Source organism: Epinephelus fuscoguttatus, linkage group LG4 (genome assembly GCF_011397635.1).
Source record: "Epinephelus fuscoguttatus linkage group LG4, E.fuscoguttatus.final_Chr_v1".
NCBI lineage: Eukaryota > Metazoa > Chordata > Actinopteri > Perciformes > Serranidae > Epinephelus > Epinephelus fuscoguttatus.
In genome coordinates this window covers 31418964-31435992 of record NC_064755.1, presented here as the reverse complement: position 1 = coordinate 31435992, position 17029 = coordinate 31418964, and the positions used below count along the sequence as shown (strand labels likewise).

The 17029-nt window shown below is 42.1% G+C and overlaps 1 protein-coding gene across 13 annotated transcripts in view; it reads right to left on the bottom strand.

The window, feature by feature from the left end:
• The window catches only part of LOC125887746 (neuronal cell adhesion molecule-like), a 118194-nt gene extending 101992 nt beyond the window's left edge, over positions 1-16202 (bottom strand). For 9 of the 13 annotated variants that reach the window (XM_049574790.1, XM_049574795.1, XM_049574793.1 and 6 more), the window contains exon 1: positions 15961-16202. The gene's annotated coding sequence lies outside the window, so the exon portion shown is untranslated. The remainder of the gene's footprint in view (positions 1-15960) is intronic. The other 4 variants (XM_049574798.1, XM_049574800.1, XM_049574802.1 and 1 more) reach the window with 2 other exon arrangements.
• Positions 16203-17029: the final 827 nt, after the last annotated feature.

The window sequence follows — 17029 nt, the reverse complement described above, 5'->3', positions numbered from 1 at the left end:
CACTGAACAACTCCTACGTTTAATGGCAATGTTGGAGACAGTCAATCTATAAATTCATAAAATATGCATGGATATAATGAATGCTAGTGGTTTGCCTAAGGCCTTACCCCTGAATAAAACAGTGTAAACATGTATGATTCAAGAATTATAATAATAACGTCGACTCAGATGATTGTAGGCTGTAATATGGACATTTCTGCAGCAACAACATGCAGTGCTGTCCCCTTGTGAGTGACATTACATTGACTCATATGGTTAAATGTCCTTTTGACAAACCCAGTGAAAGGAAGGGAAGAAGGGGGGGGGGGACAGTGACATTTCTCCTCATTGTGACCTGTTCATGCAGTAGGAGCCATTGTTGTTTTGTCATATAGGCCGCTGAGTGGAGATTTATGCATCATTAAATTAAAACAGGCTACACCACACAACTAATTTTTACACAGAAATAAGCTGTCATTAAATATCTATGCCAGGTGTGACTGCTGCTAACTGAGTAAGCTAACAGCAGCTTGCAGGTGATAGCATATGGTCGACACATCTGACTTGACACTTGATCAAAATGCTGTTTAAACATGATCTAAGCTAAGAAGGTTTTAAACTACAATTCACAGAAAAACTCCTCAAACTAAAATGACACGCTAGTTTAGTATAATAAGATTTCCAGCTCTGAAGTGCATGAATACTACGCTAACTTGGAAATGCACATATTTCTCCATACATGGACTAGTGTTGTCACAATCCTGGGATTTCTAAGTCCGATGCAGTACTTCAAAATAAAGTATTCAAAAGTTTTCAATACCACAGAGGAAAACTGACATTAAAGGCATAAAACTTGAATTATGTTTTTCAAAGATAAATACAACAAGGCTAGAACATGACGTGTAAAACTTTTCTTTTCTTGGTTAGTAGCAGGGAACAGCAGAATGACTGAAGTAAACATAAACAATAAGAGCGAGAAAGCAGTTGATAGTGGTGTATGGATACTGTGGAAAATGAGTATTGAAACCATTTTAAATATTCTGAATCAATATGTATTGATAAATTAATATTTAACATAGTATGGACATTTTAAACAACAATGTCATACTTACATTTAAAAGAGATTGGCAATTAATTTTACTATATTGCTTACTCCCTTACGACAATATTTCACCTGCAAAATCAACATTTATTATTCACTGCGTGTTACCTTGAATTTGTGGGGAAAAAAAGAAATGTGTTTCTCATATGCCTCCCCAGTGAACGGTAAATCCAAAGAGTCACTGGGGACCACATTTGTAACAACAAAACTGTCAAAACATCTGTTTGAGCAGAGTTGAAAAGGCATGCGTGTGCCCAGGCACACTACTCAGCCATGCCTGTAACTGTCTGTACTGTTTTAAATTGTAATATTTCAGCAAAAATGCATGTGTTTGGGAAGTACTGAGCATACGACTGGATAAGTTAGGCTTGGATTATACTGCACCAGTTGTGTGAGAGTTTATAAACAGATTTTTTTATATAGTTTTGCTGCTGTATGAAGAATGGTCGCCTTTTTTGGATTCTCCATTTACTGTGGAGGCATGCAAGAAAAACAAAGTGCTCTTAATGAATTCAAGGTGGCTCGCTGTGAGTAGTGTGATATACAAATGGTCATTTTGTAGGTGTACTATCCCTTTAAAAGCATGCTTCTGGAGGATGTGCTGCAGCTTTTTTACTACCCTGACTTCATGACTTCTCAAGTCAGTAATGGATTTACAAATAGCTGGTGCCAGGTTAGCAAAAGGAGATATGAAATATAGTCTGAGAGTGATACAGAAGAAAGAGGATCAGAAAGGAAAGGAAATACTCAGAGGAACAGAGAGAGTCAGAGACAGACAGTGGTAGAGATCAGTGCATAATCTGCTCTCAGGGCAGCGACTGCTCCTTTATTTAAATCACATGGCTACAAGCTGAGATTATAAAACAGGTTTTAATAATTCCATAAGCACCGTGCCCATCAGGATCTCAGAGGCCGGCTTTGAAAGTACAATTTTTAATCATTATCATTCAATCAAGGGGAGCTGAGATTTTTACTGAGATAGCGGTTTTAACAATTATGTAAAAGCTTCAGATGTGCACTTAAGTTTCACTCACAAAGCTGACAAAATGCATGTAACCAAGAGCGAGTACAGCAGCTAACAATTTCATCTACTATTCCACACACCAATCACATTTCATGAAAGCATCACTGAACATCTAAAGAGTGCCCCTTGACTCCAAGCTGGGCCTTCCACATACCCCAACATGTCAAATACAATCAGGATACTGACTTCAGAACCAGGAGCTATATGAATTCCACCTCAATGACACATCACAAATGACTAGTGAGTCAAAGTGTCCTATTTTCCCCTCACAGGATCTGTGGAGGCGTGCTCTCTGTCACGCTGTAACCCCTTTGAGTAACATGTCCACCATGGCTCCGCTCATACAGAGACCTGGTCATTGTGACTTGAGCCCTGAGAGGCCCAAAACCAGCCAACCTTGAAGACCCGAGCATTAGGTCTGCCTCAGACCAGAGCCTTTTCAACCTCTGCCAGAACAATACCAACTAAAACCAACAGAAGGAATGTCATTCATCGCCAAGATCTAAATAAACAATGGTGTAATTGTGTGATAAAATATACAGGAAACGGAGCACATGGACAAGAAGACTTCTGCTTGTGAAATGTAAAGATATTTAGTGTTGTTTCTGCTTTGAGAGACTTAACACTCTGGGACTTTGGCTATAAACCATGGCACACTGACAAAGACTCATTGATATTTCCACACAGACAGAGAGACAAACACAGAGCTGAAAAAGCCCAGTGTTGGCCCAGACAGCTCTCAGCCACACTAGACGTTTGATTGGGTTATCAGGCCAGCCAGCCTCAGAGGAGATCCTGATAAATGAAGTTGCCATTTGTCCATCCTCCCCTCCTTGCAGCCGGGCCCAGCTAGCCCACAGCAAGGAATTATCTTAGTGACAATTACATCCTTCCAGCTCCTAAAGACGCCCAGCGCTGAGAACCCAGGAAAGGACTGACCACAAGGAGATTATACTGATTGCTATTCCATTGCTCGCAATTGATCCTAAATTGCTTTGGCACAGGGCCTGAGCACAGTGAACTCCACGGTGGATGTCCTTGGGTTTCTGTTAATAAATCAAATTTGTAGGCAATTTACCCCTAAAAATTATGTCCTTGATAAAACCGGAGTCCTGAAAACTGCTTAAATCTGGTGATCTGTGTTGTGCAATTACAGGAAAAAGAGGGTAAAATAAATATGGCACACATACAGTGTACAGTATAAATGAGAGGAAGGACCGAGTCAATGTTTTGCAAGTGAAAGGGAGGTCTCAAGTTGTTGTAGTTGAGTCCGAAGTCATTACGCACTCTGCACCAAATGTAATATGATTTTAACAAAAGAGTAAAAACATATTACACTTAGAAAAATCACACCTGCTTTTTTAAAAAAAAGTGTATTAATTTGTTAAAACAAGTTTGTTGGAAGTTGTAATTTTCCACCTGCACATTTTGCGTACTGCAATTCATTTATGTTGACGACTGCAGTCTTTTTAACACCAACAAAATTATCTTTGGTGTCATTTTTTCCATGTGGTGCTCAACTTTAAGTCTTTATAGTTCCTTGCTGCAACTTGATTGGACACTGTCAGATTGGCTCTAACAAAGTAGATCTAGGGAATTCAGCGTCGACTCGCAGGGAATGAGGGGAAATTCACTGATTCGTGGCGCACTTTTTAAATCAGTGGTTCCCAGCTGGTCCAGCCACAGGGTCCAGATTTCTCCTTAGTCGTTAATTCAAGGTCCACAGAGTTCATACATTTGGCATCATGCTTGTGTTTGGCCATGTCGTAGAGCTAGTCTGCCGTCTCTGTCAAGAAGCTGTTGGTTAGTCTCTCACACTACAGCAGGAAATGGCACTTCAAAATAAAAGCTCTGTGCTGAAAATTCACTGTACTTAAAAAATGAAGTGTTTTCAAATCAAGAAGCTTAAGTCTGAACTTACTGGAGACAAATCATTGGTATCAAAGTCCAAGTTGAGTGTCAAGTCTTTTGTGATTTTTCATTTCCAGTCTAAAGTCATTCAATTTGCGTTGAGGCCGACTGGAGTTCAAGTCATGTGACTCAAGTCCACACCTCTGGTTAAGGCTGGGCAGTATGTGAATATTACATCGATATTAAGATATGGGGCCTCCCCAGTGTAGTGGTTAGAGCACTCGTCTTCTGTGCAGAATGTCCACGGTTGGAATTCTGCTGGGGTAGATGTCAGCAAAGGCATACGGTCGCAAGGGGTTCCCACCGCCGAACCAAATGGGATCGGATTCCTGAAGGAGCCCACAGGAAAAGACGGCAATTCGGAATCGTCTTCAATGAGTACGCGTCTCAAGCCCGCTGTAGACGGGAGATTCCAGACGTAAAAGCGGATTCACATCAATATTATGATATGAGACTTGATATTGTCTTAGATTTTGGGTATCGTAATATGATAAGTGTTGTCTTTTCCTGGTTTCAAAGGCTGCATTAGAGTAAATTTTCTGAACTTACCAGACTGCTGTAGCTGTTCTATTATTTGCATTTATCCACTTAGTCATTTTACCCACAACACTGATGGTTATTTATGAAATATCTCATTTTGTGAATATTTTGTAAAAGTAAAAAAGTGAACCTTACAACACTGTCACAATAGCTTGTCAAAATTATTACAATACTTTCTCCATATTGCCCAGCCCTATTTTAATGTAGGTCTATTTTATAAATTCAGATAAATATTTTCTATATTATCTCCTGGCCAAAGATCTCTAGGGATACATGTAATAATCATTTTCAACATGTATTAATCTGTTGGTTCTTCTACCAATTTGCTTAGTCTGTAAAATGTCAGAAAAAACTAAAAACAAATGCCCAGAATGCAAGATGATTGATGATCATTTGTCTGACAACCGCTCAAAAAGCCAAACAGATTAAATTTAAATTGATATAAAACCAAGAAATATTTGACCTTTTCACTTGATGAATGACTATGGCTGTCCCGTCAATCAACTGGACAAATCAATTGACAAATTTCAGAGCTAAAAATTTTCAAATAGTCAAACTAAACAAGGCTAAACAACCCCCACATTTCAGGAAAAGCAGCATGTTACTGAGGCTCCTGAATGTTTCCAGTGTTAACTACACATCAGTGTGTCAGCGTGATCAATGGGGAGAAGGACAATTTGTCAGAGCTTCCTGGCAGAGTCACTCAGTCAACTGGCAAACGTATCTGATGCTCATTGTTGTATCATTTGGTGACTACTGGCCCGTCTGGACCTCTATCCGCATGTGATCTGTGGTCGGCTCAGCTGATTGGCGTATAGGGAGGAAAAGGGATCTGGTTTGACAGTGGCACCAAATTTTATGATTCTAATGGTTTCCTGACCTCAATCTTCCCTAATCATTCCGAAGCCCGGACAAAGATTATCTCTGTATAGATTATGTTTTTTACACAACACGTGGCACCAGGACAAAAAAACAACAACAACAACAAAGCAACCCAAGGCAGCATTGTATATGTCTCAAAGGACATGCACATTTATCTTCTTCTGAATGGAGGAATCTCAGATCTACACTTGGATTTGTTTACCATCCCATTCCTTTGTCTCCCCCGGGAGAATTTTTTTTTCCCAGGATTCCTGTGGCTGTGTTTGGGGGGTTTAAGAGATGAAAAAGAGGGAAAGAAAAGCCCATTGGTCTCAGCGCCACAGAAACAGCATCAAGAGCCAAGCTGTCATCCTACTTGGATTAAGGACCCTTCAGTGGTGGCTGCTGAGCTGCTAACATGGTGTCTTACCCTCGGCCGGGGTGTGGGAGGGGGTAGAGGGTGGAGCAGAGGGTAAGGGCATTAGAGGGCCTGGCCTAAATAAGACCTCGAGGTCAGGGAGCCTCCTGAACCATGGAAAAGCCACTTTGTGTCTCCATGTCAACTTTATTCATGAGCTGACAGCTAAGTGTCCCCGTCTTTCCTGTTGATTCAATCACTGTTGCATCATGTGCTGGGGCAAAAAGATAATCTACGCCTTCGCTCTGCTTATCTCCGCATACCCCCACTTCTTTAAGTTTATTGGGTGTAACGCTCAACAACAGGCTGGAGAGAGTGTGGAGGCTTGGATTTCTTGGCAGGGCCCACTCTTTAAATCTCAGATTTTAAAAGCAGAATGTGGCAATGTATTTGCTGAACCATTAGACAACACAAGTGGGCTGCGTCACTGTGCCAACAGAGAGTGGGATGTGCGGCCGAGTTACTCTTAAGCTCTATGCAAATAGGAGGAAGATGGAGGCTTGAGAACAGACTAGAAAAGCATTCAAGTGCACACTCTTCCTGAATTCTCTGTAATTTTGGCGAGCCTACACCCTGCCGGTGGAGCGATGCCCACCTCCTGTTGTTTTCAGGACGGGAAAGGGAAGCAGTGGTCCTTGTTATGTGATGCCACTGGGCCACCAACTACCTCTCTCCAACATCTGCTGCCTATCCAAAGTTGGCCAGAGCTTCAACGGGCTCGAGGCAGTCGGTAGCAAGAACTGCCTCTCCAGTCCTCTTCAACAGGAACAAATGTGTGCTCAAACAGAGGCTCCAACACCCGAGTTTCTATTGTGGATCTCCTCAGCCATAACCCTGAATCACCCCCCCTACGCTGCAAGAAAGAGGCGAGGACAGCCGCCCCGCCAGTACAGACACAGAAAACAGACCCCCTTTGTTCCCCCTGCCCCTTCTCAGCGTCGAGCGAGGTACATGATCCACCCCTCCTCCCTCCTGCAACCCTGAAAGCTTCAAAAACACTCCTGCTTTTCCTTTCCCTCCCTCCACTTCTTCCAGTGGGTGGCAAGACAGCAGATCATCTCATGAGCATTCAGAAAATATACTCTGCATGCACAACTCAAGTCTCATCTTCATTTGTGCATATCAAGCCCCTAAACTCAAGGTTGACTGCGAGTCAGATCTAGTGCTACGTGCAGCTAGTTAACCTGTCAGGCGCTCTACTGGGGGTAGAGAGGGAACATAAAACCCGCAACACTACGATCCATTACCCCAACCTCCCACTTCAAAGGGGGCCTCTATTGCCGTCACTCCCTTGCAGTTGCTTTGGACAGAAAAGAGCAACTCTAAATGCTTTGTTCTCTCCAAGGGGTGTAATAACCTGACAGAGGCGATAATAGCGTTCCCCGGGTAACCTTGAGTGATTGGGCTTGATGACTGTCATGGTGTAAAGCTCTGGTGTAATGATTCGGTCACAGTGGGCCGTCCAGGGACATCCGCACTGACCGCTACTCACCCGCCATCTGTCAACATTACCTGCTGCCCAAAAACTGCAACCTAATGAAACAGCACAGCCCTCTAATTCAGAAAAGACAATATCAGGGCTGCAACTAACAGCATCTCTCACTATTGATGATTCTGCTGATTAATTCCCAGAGCCCAAACTGACATATTCAAGTTGCTTGTGTGGTCCAACCTGGGGATGCGCTGACTGAAACTCTGGGACACCAATACAGATTTTTTTTGAGTGTGTGCTTTTTTTGTTATCTATCTATCCTTTTTGTGCCAGGGAAACAACAAAGTCTTCATTATACAAAATGACTGAACAGCCTTAAAGTGACTCTGTCCTTCATTAGATTACCATTGAATGAGCACTAATTCAATCATACATTTCTGAAACAACCCTTAAACTAAGCTTCTTTCACTTGAAAAATGTGACTGCTCCAAAAGCGTCTTCATGAATATAATTCCCTAATATTCTCTAATATCTGATTTAAACTGCTGCGAAATCATCAACAAATTTCCCTTCAAACAATTGTATTTATTCAAGAGGCCCTTTACACGTGGCCGGCTATTTTCATAAACGGACATTTCACTGTCTCCATTTTCAAAAAGATCTTCGTTTACACTTACCCGTGTACATATACACAAGAGCATGCCAAACCTGTAGGTGGCAGTGTAACGAGAAGCTCAAGCCTTCCATGTATCCATTGTCACCATAGCAACATAAGTTGCACTTTTGACACAGGCGCAAGTTCCAGCGCATACTGTGACGTCGGCTGCCTATAACTCCATTTACCTCCGTTTATCTCCATTTATCTCAGTTTACATGCAAACGCAAAACTGGAGTTTTCCAAAATCTCCACTCTGGCTGGAGTTTTTAGAAAGACATGTTTTCAAAGGAGAACTCTCCGTTTGCGTGTAAACGAAGGGCACAAACGAAGGAAGATGTCTCCATTTATCAAAATCACCGTGTATGTGTAAACGGCCTCCAAGTTTCGCTCCAAAAACTACAGTTAACCCATTCAGATCCCCGGTCCATTCCAGTGGACATAACTTTTCTATTATGTCTAGATCTATGATTAGTGTCATCTGACTCCACCCAAGTGCACAGATTTATTTGATGGGATGTCTATGAGCCAATCACAGTGTTCCACATCATCTAAAGTGGACTGCAGTAGAGCCACACCCCCTTTGTTAAACAAGCATGGCCGACTGTGAGGCAAGGAGGAAGTGCAAGGTAAGTTTTAGTCTATTGAAGTATACAACTTGTGTTTAGACTGTGTTTAAAGTAAACATGAGATGTTACATAATTTATACATGTCAAAAAATCCTACAAAACATCAGTAGCTTTTACTAATTTTTTTCAAAAACATCCGCCCACTGGAATGGACAGTAGATCTGAATGTCACTGGAAAATGAGTAGAAGAAATACTGCTCTAATTTGATTTTCTAATAATACAATCTGCAATGATGCATTTCATTGATTATGTAGACATATTATTTATCTGAGGAAGTTTTCAACTTACTGTTTTCTGGAAATACTTCAGAAATGTTGAGTCCTGATGACAAATACAATGCAAAATATAGATGCAATGTGTTATAATGCATCGCTTTTTTCATTAAAGGTGCTATATGTAAGAATGTGGCCAAAACGGTTACTGCACTCAAATTCAAAATACTGCCGCGAGTCGTGTCCGCCCCCCCTCCCCTACAGATTCGAGGTTGCTGGACAGTGGCATGCTGGAGACTGATTTGTTTGCCCACGGGCAGCTGCCGTGGCAGGGCCGCGTCGCCGCGTCCTTGATCTTCGGTTTTCCAGCGGACCGTTCAAGCAAGTCCGTCTTCTCTGCTGCTAACGCTGCTGCCGGGATACAGCTGAGGAGGAGCCGGCTGCTAATGCTATGTACTGGGACACTGCTAATGCTGTTTGCCATGCTGCTGTAGCTCAGTCGTAACTGTAACTGATGCTGAGACTCTACTGACTGCGTGACTGGTAGACGGCGGTGGGTGGCGCAACAGGCCAAAACACAAATTCAAAACATAAACATGATTTGCGGACCGTAAAATTTTTTTTTAAATGCGAATATTCTGGCTGTACTATTGTTGTCGGTGAGATCAGTATGTTATATGAACATTATTCCTTAGTCTCTGTGACATATTAGGATGATTTTACGACTATTTGCTTTAGATTTCTTACATATAGCTCCTTTAATGTGAGTTAACTACTCATTGAAAATAAATACATTTTTTGTTGAAGAAAGGTCTATTAAGACCATTTATTGACATTTTTCCAGTTTGGTGATTTCTTCGTTAAGATTCTTCAACCATTAGAGTGGACGGAAAAAAACAGCAACACATAATTAAGTATCCTAATCAAATGTTTTTCTAATGATTTATGAGTGCATTTAGTATAGAAATCCACTATTACAATATTTTTAAACATAATTTGGTTCTAAACAGGTTAGAACATTGCATTTGAAAACACCATGAGGACAATTTACCTTCGCCCAATACTCATTTTTACTGAATTTAGCTTGTAAGCGTCAAAATGTAACTCAATGCAACGTCCATTAGCTCTTAGGTGCGGCCACCACCTGCTAACAGCTAACATTAACTAACTCTGTTCCTGCTCATTTCAACAAATAATTGTTATTGTTCACAATAAAGCATTATCAGGGAAACAATAGGGTGTGTCCCCTGACACGTCAATAGTGGTTTTACTGTGTCGCTCTGTCCCAGAGGCGTTCTGGGGAAGACCTCTGTTTTATGTTTTATGTTGTACCCGTGACGATGAGACACCGTTAGTCTCGACCCTTGCTTTTTAGCTTGCACAAAATTGGTGTTACACAACAACAACAAAAAAAAAGGTTGGCCACTGCCATTGATGAATGTCATTATATTTGCTGATAGGCTGATGTCAGCCAAGAAGGCAAATACTGGCCGATATCAATGTTTGGTCAATAAATTGGTGCATCCCTGGTACAACCAACAGATCAAAACCCAAAGATATTCAGCTTACAATCACAGAAGACTAAACAGTGGAAATACTCACATTTGAGAGGCTACAACCAAAACAAATTTGGCATTTTGCTTCAAGAAACAACTCAAGTAAATAATACATCATCAAATTTTCTACAGTTAACTGATTAATTAACAAATTGTTTGGGATGAAATGCACCTTAGGATACCATATTATTTCAACACAAGGGCTGCAATTTAGCATTACTTTCATACAGTTTATTTGTTGATTACCTTTTGACAAATCAGTGAGTCTTAAAAATGCTGGAAAGAGCCCATCACAAGTTCCCAGAACCACAGGAGACGTCTTCAGATCGCTTGTTTTGTTCAACCAACAGTCAAAAACAGCAAGATAGTCAATTTGCAATCATACAAAACAGAAAAAAGGAGCAAATCCTCACATTTAAGAAGCTGGAGAATGGTTGCTTAATAAATAACTTAAACAATTATTTGATTGTCAGCTGCTGCTGATTATTTTCTGTTTTGATTAACCCACTAATTTAATCAATAACTCCGTATAAACCGCTGAGGCTGTTGTTGCAGGAGATAGTAACAGAAAATAGAAAAGTATATGCACATCTTTTTATCTAATTACTCAGAAAAGCAGCCAGAGTCTCGCTAAGAGCAACAGATAAATCATCCAATATCAAATTTCCTTCTGTCATCATCCACTCCTAATAATATAATACAGGTCTAGTATGTAAACATCAACAGTTGCAGCTGTGTGGAGTGGATCCGCAGGAACGTGTCAATCCCCATTAGAGACTGCTGCCTAACTGAGTGTGAAACTCTAATTGCGCCCACCAGCTTGCAACCATACAGGACCCACACACACACAGGGAGGCAGAAAGAATGTGTGTGTGTGTGTGTGTGTGTGTGTGTGTGTGTGTGTGTGTGTGTGTGTGTGTGTGTGTATTAAGCATGTATGTCCTTCTTTGCATGTACTCATCTGCCCCTGCATACATTTGTCCAAATTACAACTAAGGCGAGTGCTCAAACAGCCGTGAAGCGGGTGGGGGGGACAGCATTCCCTCTGAGGTCCTCTAATGAGGCGCTCATCAGTCCCAAAATGAGACGAACATGCCTGTGACAGGGAGGTCCAGGCAATGACAGTGTGCTGTGCTGCTGTGTGTGCCTGGCCCACTGGGAAGAAACACCCACACCGCAGTGACACTAATGGATAGGCATGGGCCTCCATCACTCCCTGGAGATTTGGCCACATCACAGCTGAGTAGCACAGCTCCTCTATTCACAACGGCTGCTGGATCGTCTCCTCAGCCGAGTACACGTGTCTCCAGAACACAGTCAATCATTCAGCCAATCAGCTGGAGTGACCTGTGATGGGGCCTTATTTAACTGTGCGTCTGCCACTCTCGACGGAAAATAAATTATCGCAGCAATTTATGAAAGGATAATTAGGGTTTTATTCAACTTGGGCGTGCATGTTGTAGTTTTGGTCATACTGTTACCAGTAATGCCTACACTAACACTGCTCTGAGATCTGAGACGGGGTGGGAAATACAAGTAGCCAGACGACCACACAGGTTGTTAACAAGCCTCCAGGTTAGTCTAACTTTTTTTGAGGAGAAAACGAGGGCAAACAGAAGCTGGAACCGAAGAACTGTTGTCATTTTTGCTTGAAAAAATACTAAAATGATAACTTCATTATCAAAACAGTTATAATAATTAATGTCCTGTCAAAAAATCAATCATTTGATTAAAAGCCTTGGTCTGATCGCTCATTTCTTACCCTTTTAGATGGCATTCCTTTCTTCCAGATTTTAGCAATTAGTTTGGTGAGTCAAAATGACCTCATCTCCATTCATATTTCTGACTGCTTGTACAGAAACGATACTAAAATGATGCCCGTGGCAGCATTTTGCATTATATCTTGAAGTAGAAGGGGTCCGCAGTAAGCAGCAGTCGGCAGTTAGGTTTAGGCAACAAAACTATTTGGTTATGGTTTGGAAAAGATCGTGGATGTCGCTAAAAAACACAATTACGCCTGATTTATAGTTGTGCATAGGCTCTACGTGTCATAGCCTACGCAAGTGGTCAACAGCGCATTTATACTGGTATGGTGTTGTGTCTGTCTCGCTCTACGACACCTTCTAGGTGGCGGCAGGGTTTCTGTGAAATGCTGGAAAGTTTGACACACCTAAACACACATAAAACATGGCTATGCGACAATATCAAACACAAGTACAAAACTTGGCTCCATTATAACTCAAAAGGTTCACTGACAAAACAACTGTCTTATAGTAGACATGTTTTCTCCACAAAACCAACATGCTAACATTATTAGCATGAGTCTGTGACATTTGACATTGCATAAATTAGCCTAGCAGCTAGCAAACTTTCCTCTCTATATGAAGCCACACACAGGACTTAAAATAATATTTTGTGGGGACTTAATTGTCTTCACAATTACTTGTTTCTTATCTATGAAATTAAAGTAAATAAAGCTTTGTTTCCACTGAGGGAAAATGTTTTCAGCTTACAAAAATAAACAGGACATCTGTGTCGTTGTAATGTGTACTCACATTTCTGGGGAGATGCACATCAGGCTATGGCGTTAGGTACAGGTCTACGCAGAGCCTAATGCTGTATGACGCAACAGCATGACCAGCTGTATTATTGCTGAGTCACCACTGAAGTGTTCCTCGAGTGCTCCTTAACGTTATGTTGTCACCGACTTATGTGTGTCTGCTAATTGCCACAAAGCACCTTGACTAAACATTATCTAAAGTTTGTATTTGGCAAAAAAATGTTTATGTTCAATGTATGAGCCCCATTTTAACATTGCATTTCACTGCCCCATTGCATCACTGTGTGCATATAAAGCTAGCATAGCATCAGATAGCCACGCTAAATAACACAGTACCAAGGCTAGAAACAAAAACACAGGATTGGTTGACGCTTCACCGCATCATTGGAGTGCTGAAAAAAGTTGAGGCCAGCTCAATTTTGATTTGTAGCACATCACACCCACCTTCCACAGAGACAAATGTCAGGCATCAGTTTTTAGCTTCATGTCACAGGCTTCCATTGAAACTGAACCGTAGCCTGTTGCTATGTCGCTAGTTGTGTGAACACAGCATAAATCATAGGTATGGCATTGATTCAACGCAGAAGCATGAATCCAACTTTAGGCATCATTATAGTGACAACAGAGACTAGGGATTCTCAATAATATCAATTGTTATCGGTATCAGCAGATATTGCATCAATATGTGCACGTAAAGCTAGCATAGCATCAGCTACCTAAGCTAACACAGTACCAAGGCTAGAAACAAAAACATAGGATTGGTTGACGCTTCATTACGTCATTGGAGCACTGAAAAAGCCAGCTCAACTTGCATTTGTAGCGCATCTTTAGGCATCATTATACTGACACCAGCGACTAGAGATGCACGATAATGTCAGCATGTCATCTGTGTAAGCCAATATTGGCTTGAAAATGAACCATAAGAATCGGCAAAAATGCTTTTTCTTAGTTTGCACAATGAATGAATATTACATACATTGAAAGGTATTCTATTTCATGTCTCCATCTGCTTGTGAGTCAAATTAATTATTACATGTCAGCATATAGGATATTGGCAAACAATCCAATATCGTGCATCCCCACCAGAGACACTGCCCAAGCAGCGTTTTTTGACACTCTGGGAGTGAGACCAGGCTGAGTGAGTTAAAACAAACCGAAGAAATAACAGTCAAAGCCACAAAAGTAAGAACAAAGTTGTAATTTGCCAGATGTAACCTCAGAAATGTTGCTTCTACTTTTTCAAAGCCTGACAATACAGGAGACTTTGAGTTCCTTCTCTTTAAATGCTGCAGTTTGTTGAGGCCGCTTTAATATTCCCATCTACATGACACAGACTTTTCTGTGACATAAATGAAGTTCGTCCTTGGTGAAATGAATCACAGAATGAAAGCCTCTCAGGTTCAGATCAGTTCCTGTAAGAAATGATGTCATCATCACAAGTGACACAAGAACAAGTCTTTCTATGTATGAGGCACTTTGTCCCGTCCTGCGGTTGGCGGAGTTCATAATGCCACAGACGGCCGCTCACAGAAGGAGCGTTGATCACTTCTCGCAGAATACTCTGCGTGTTCCTGATGCCCACGGGGTGAAATTAGTGGCATTTTCCCTTCAACACCCAAGCTTTTCCCATAGCCCCCACAGCAGAGCTGCCCGCCATTGGTTTTAGGTCAGCACTGTGACTGACTGGTGCTCTCACAATAACTCCGGCCAACGTGTGTCATCATAATCCCTTAGTTATGCAAATCTCCCTGCCTAGTGCCGTTTGTGTTGAGGGTGAAAGTAAAGATGGCAGCACAATGTAGGTCAATATCTTGTCCCGATTTCTCCACATTGGTCAAATGAGCCTGAAATGTCCTGTCAGTAGAGCTCGAGTAGCTGCAGAGTAGTGGCTCTCCGGGCTTAAGCATCATCCTGATTTACGACAGTGGAGATATGACTAAAGAGACCTCCAAAAGGCTCACACACAAACAGAGTCTCGGGGATATGCATAAGTGGTATCACACATTTTGCCGCCTGTTTGTGAATTAATGCAAACGAGACATAAGGCACAGATAGGGGGGATATTGTTATCTTCTTAGACAGATTAACAATAGTCTGCCTGGAGTGAATAAACATTGCTAGAAAGTGTGTCAGCCCATTCAGAGAGAAAGTAAGAACAAGAGCTTCACACAATAAAGCAGAGGTCATTAGCATTGTATTAATACAGGCTATCTGAGCAAGCAGCGAAAGTGTGCAGCTGAGGCATGTGTGTGTGTGAGAGTGTCTGGGGATGAGCGGAGGAAGAAGAGGGGGTGGGGGGTGTTGTTGCATGATGGTGAGTTCCCCCTTGACTGAAGCTTTGACCAAAGGGAGACAGAGGGAAGGGGGAGGATGAGGAGGAGGGGGAGTAAGCAGAGGATTTGGGTGGGAATGAGGGTTTTTTTTCTTCAGTGAAGCATTTGTTTGGCTTGTATAATAAATGGCATGGGATGTAATTGGTGAATCTCTGGGGGGCTATCGTAATCAGATTGAGTGTGATGAGGGGAAATTAGACTAAACAAACTGACCGGTCAGTCAAAACAAGACAGAGTTGTGATATGAATATGAGGAGAATTAAACATGTGGGGAGCAAATCAGCTTAAGGACATGGGAGGATTTTGTGTAAGAGGACAGCTATTTCATCAACACATGGCACAAAAACAAATGTCAGACACAGAAAATCTATCTATCTATCTATCTATCTGTGATCTGATGTGAGCATCATGAAGCAAAGAACAGATCATATCAAAGGTTCAGAGTCTCAGCATCTTCTCAGCACCATGCTATGTGTCATGCCTTGCTTTGACAGTCGCGCTCCGGATCCTGCACACCTGCACCTGCTCTCGCTGATGACCACAAGCTGAAGGCTATCTGAAAATTATTTTTAGAGATGCAGCTTTGAAAACAACCCCCGCATCTTTGCGCTCATGAGGGACAAGCGGTAAAGGAGGACAGTATCAGCATCCAACTCAACGCGCCGCTTTCCTCTCCCCACAAACTCCTGACAGCGAACTGTAAGCCACACGACACGTGTTTATTATGAATGGTATAATTTGGCTCACCTTATCTCCTCCCTCGGCGGTGCGAAACGCGAAGCCTTCTCCGTGTCTTCAGTCCTCCCCTGCGCCAGAGCGATACCGTCTGCTGTGTTTATTTACGTGGAGTCCCGTTCAGCGCCGAGCCTCTTTTGCACTTGTCTCCTCTGCCTCAGTCACACACACTGGTCCTCTCCTCTCCCACCAGTTCACCGACACACACACATACACGCATGCGGGGGCGCGCAGCAGCACTCCGGGGCGTGCGCACGCCCATTGCGCGCACTGCAGCGCCGCTGCCGATGTATGGTGGCCTCAAGGCACTGAACCATTCTCGCAAATTGTTATCCAAATACGCACATTAATAGTACTTTAGCCCCCTGCAGGCTCACAATCACAGATGGACAACAGCTGGACCAGTTTTAGGATGAAGCAAGCAAAAAGTTCTCTTAATGCTCAGCAATGCCATTTTCTGTTATTTAACAGCAGGGAGCTGCTTTATAATTTATCTGTTGCATTATTGTTGTTGAATTTAAGCATCAGAATGCTACAAGCAGAAATAAAACACAGAAATAATTCCCGGCCTTAAAGCTTTAATAATCCTACATTTCATTAATCAGGTCTGCAAAATATGAGCGAGAGAATGAAAACAAAATTTATATAAAACAACAAATCCACATGCTAACATTAGTCCAGTATGAGTGCTTTCACCTTTTACAGTGAACTTCATTCCAGCTGTTCAGGACCTTAATTACTTGGAGCCATTTGCATGTCCTGATACACTCCACCGGTTTGCCCTGAGAGCAGGATTGCACTAATAATCATACAGTAGCCTCTGGGATCAACCAAGACTCTGCTGGATGAGCTCATGTGACTTTAAAAGCGACATTTCCTCTTAGTTCAATCTGCTGCCAGCCAGCCAGCCTTGCTCTCTCTTCTCTCAGTGCATGTTACACACATGCATTATCTCAGGCTTAGCAATGGTAGCCATCTGCAGCCATGGAATCAAACACTGAGAGCAAGTGACGCAGTTATTACTGTGATAAGCCCCCGTTTGGCAAGAAGACAAGGTTTCTGGTTTGAGTTGCCATCCAGA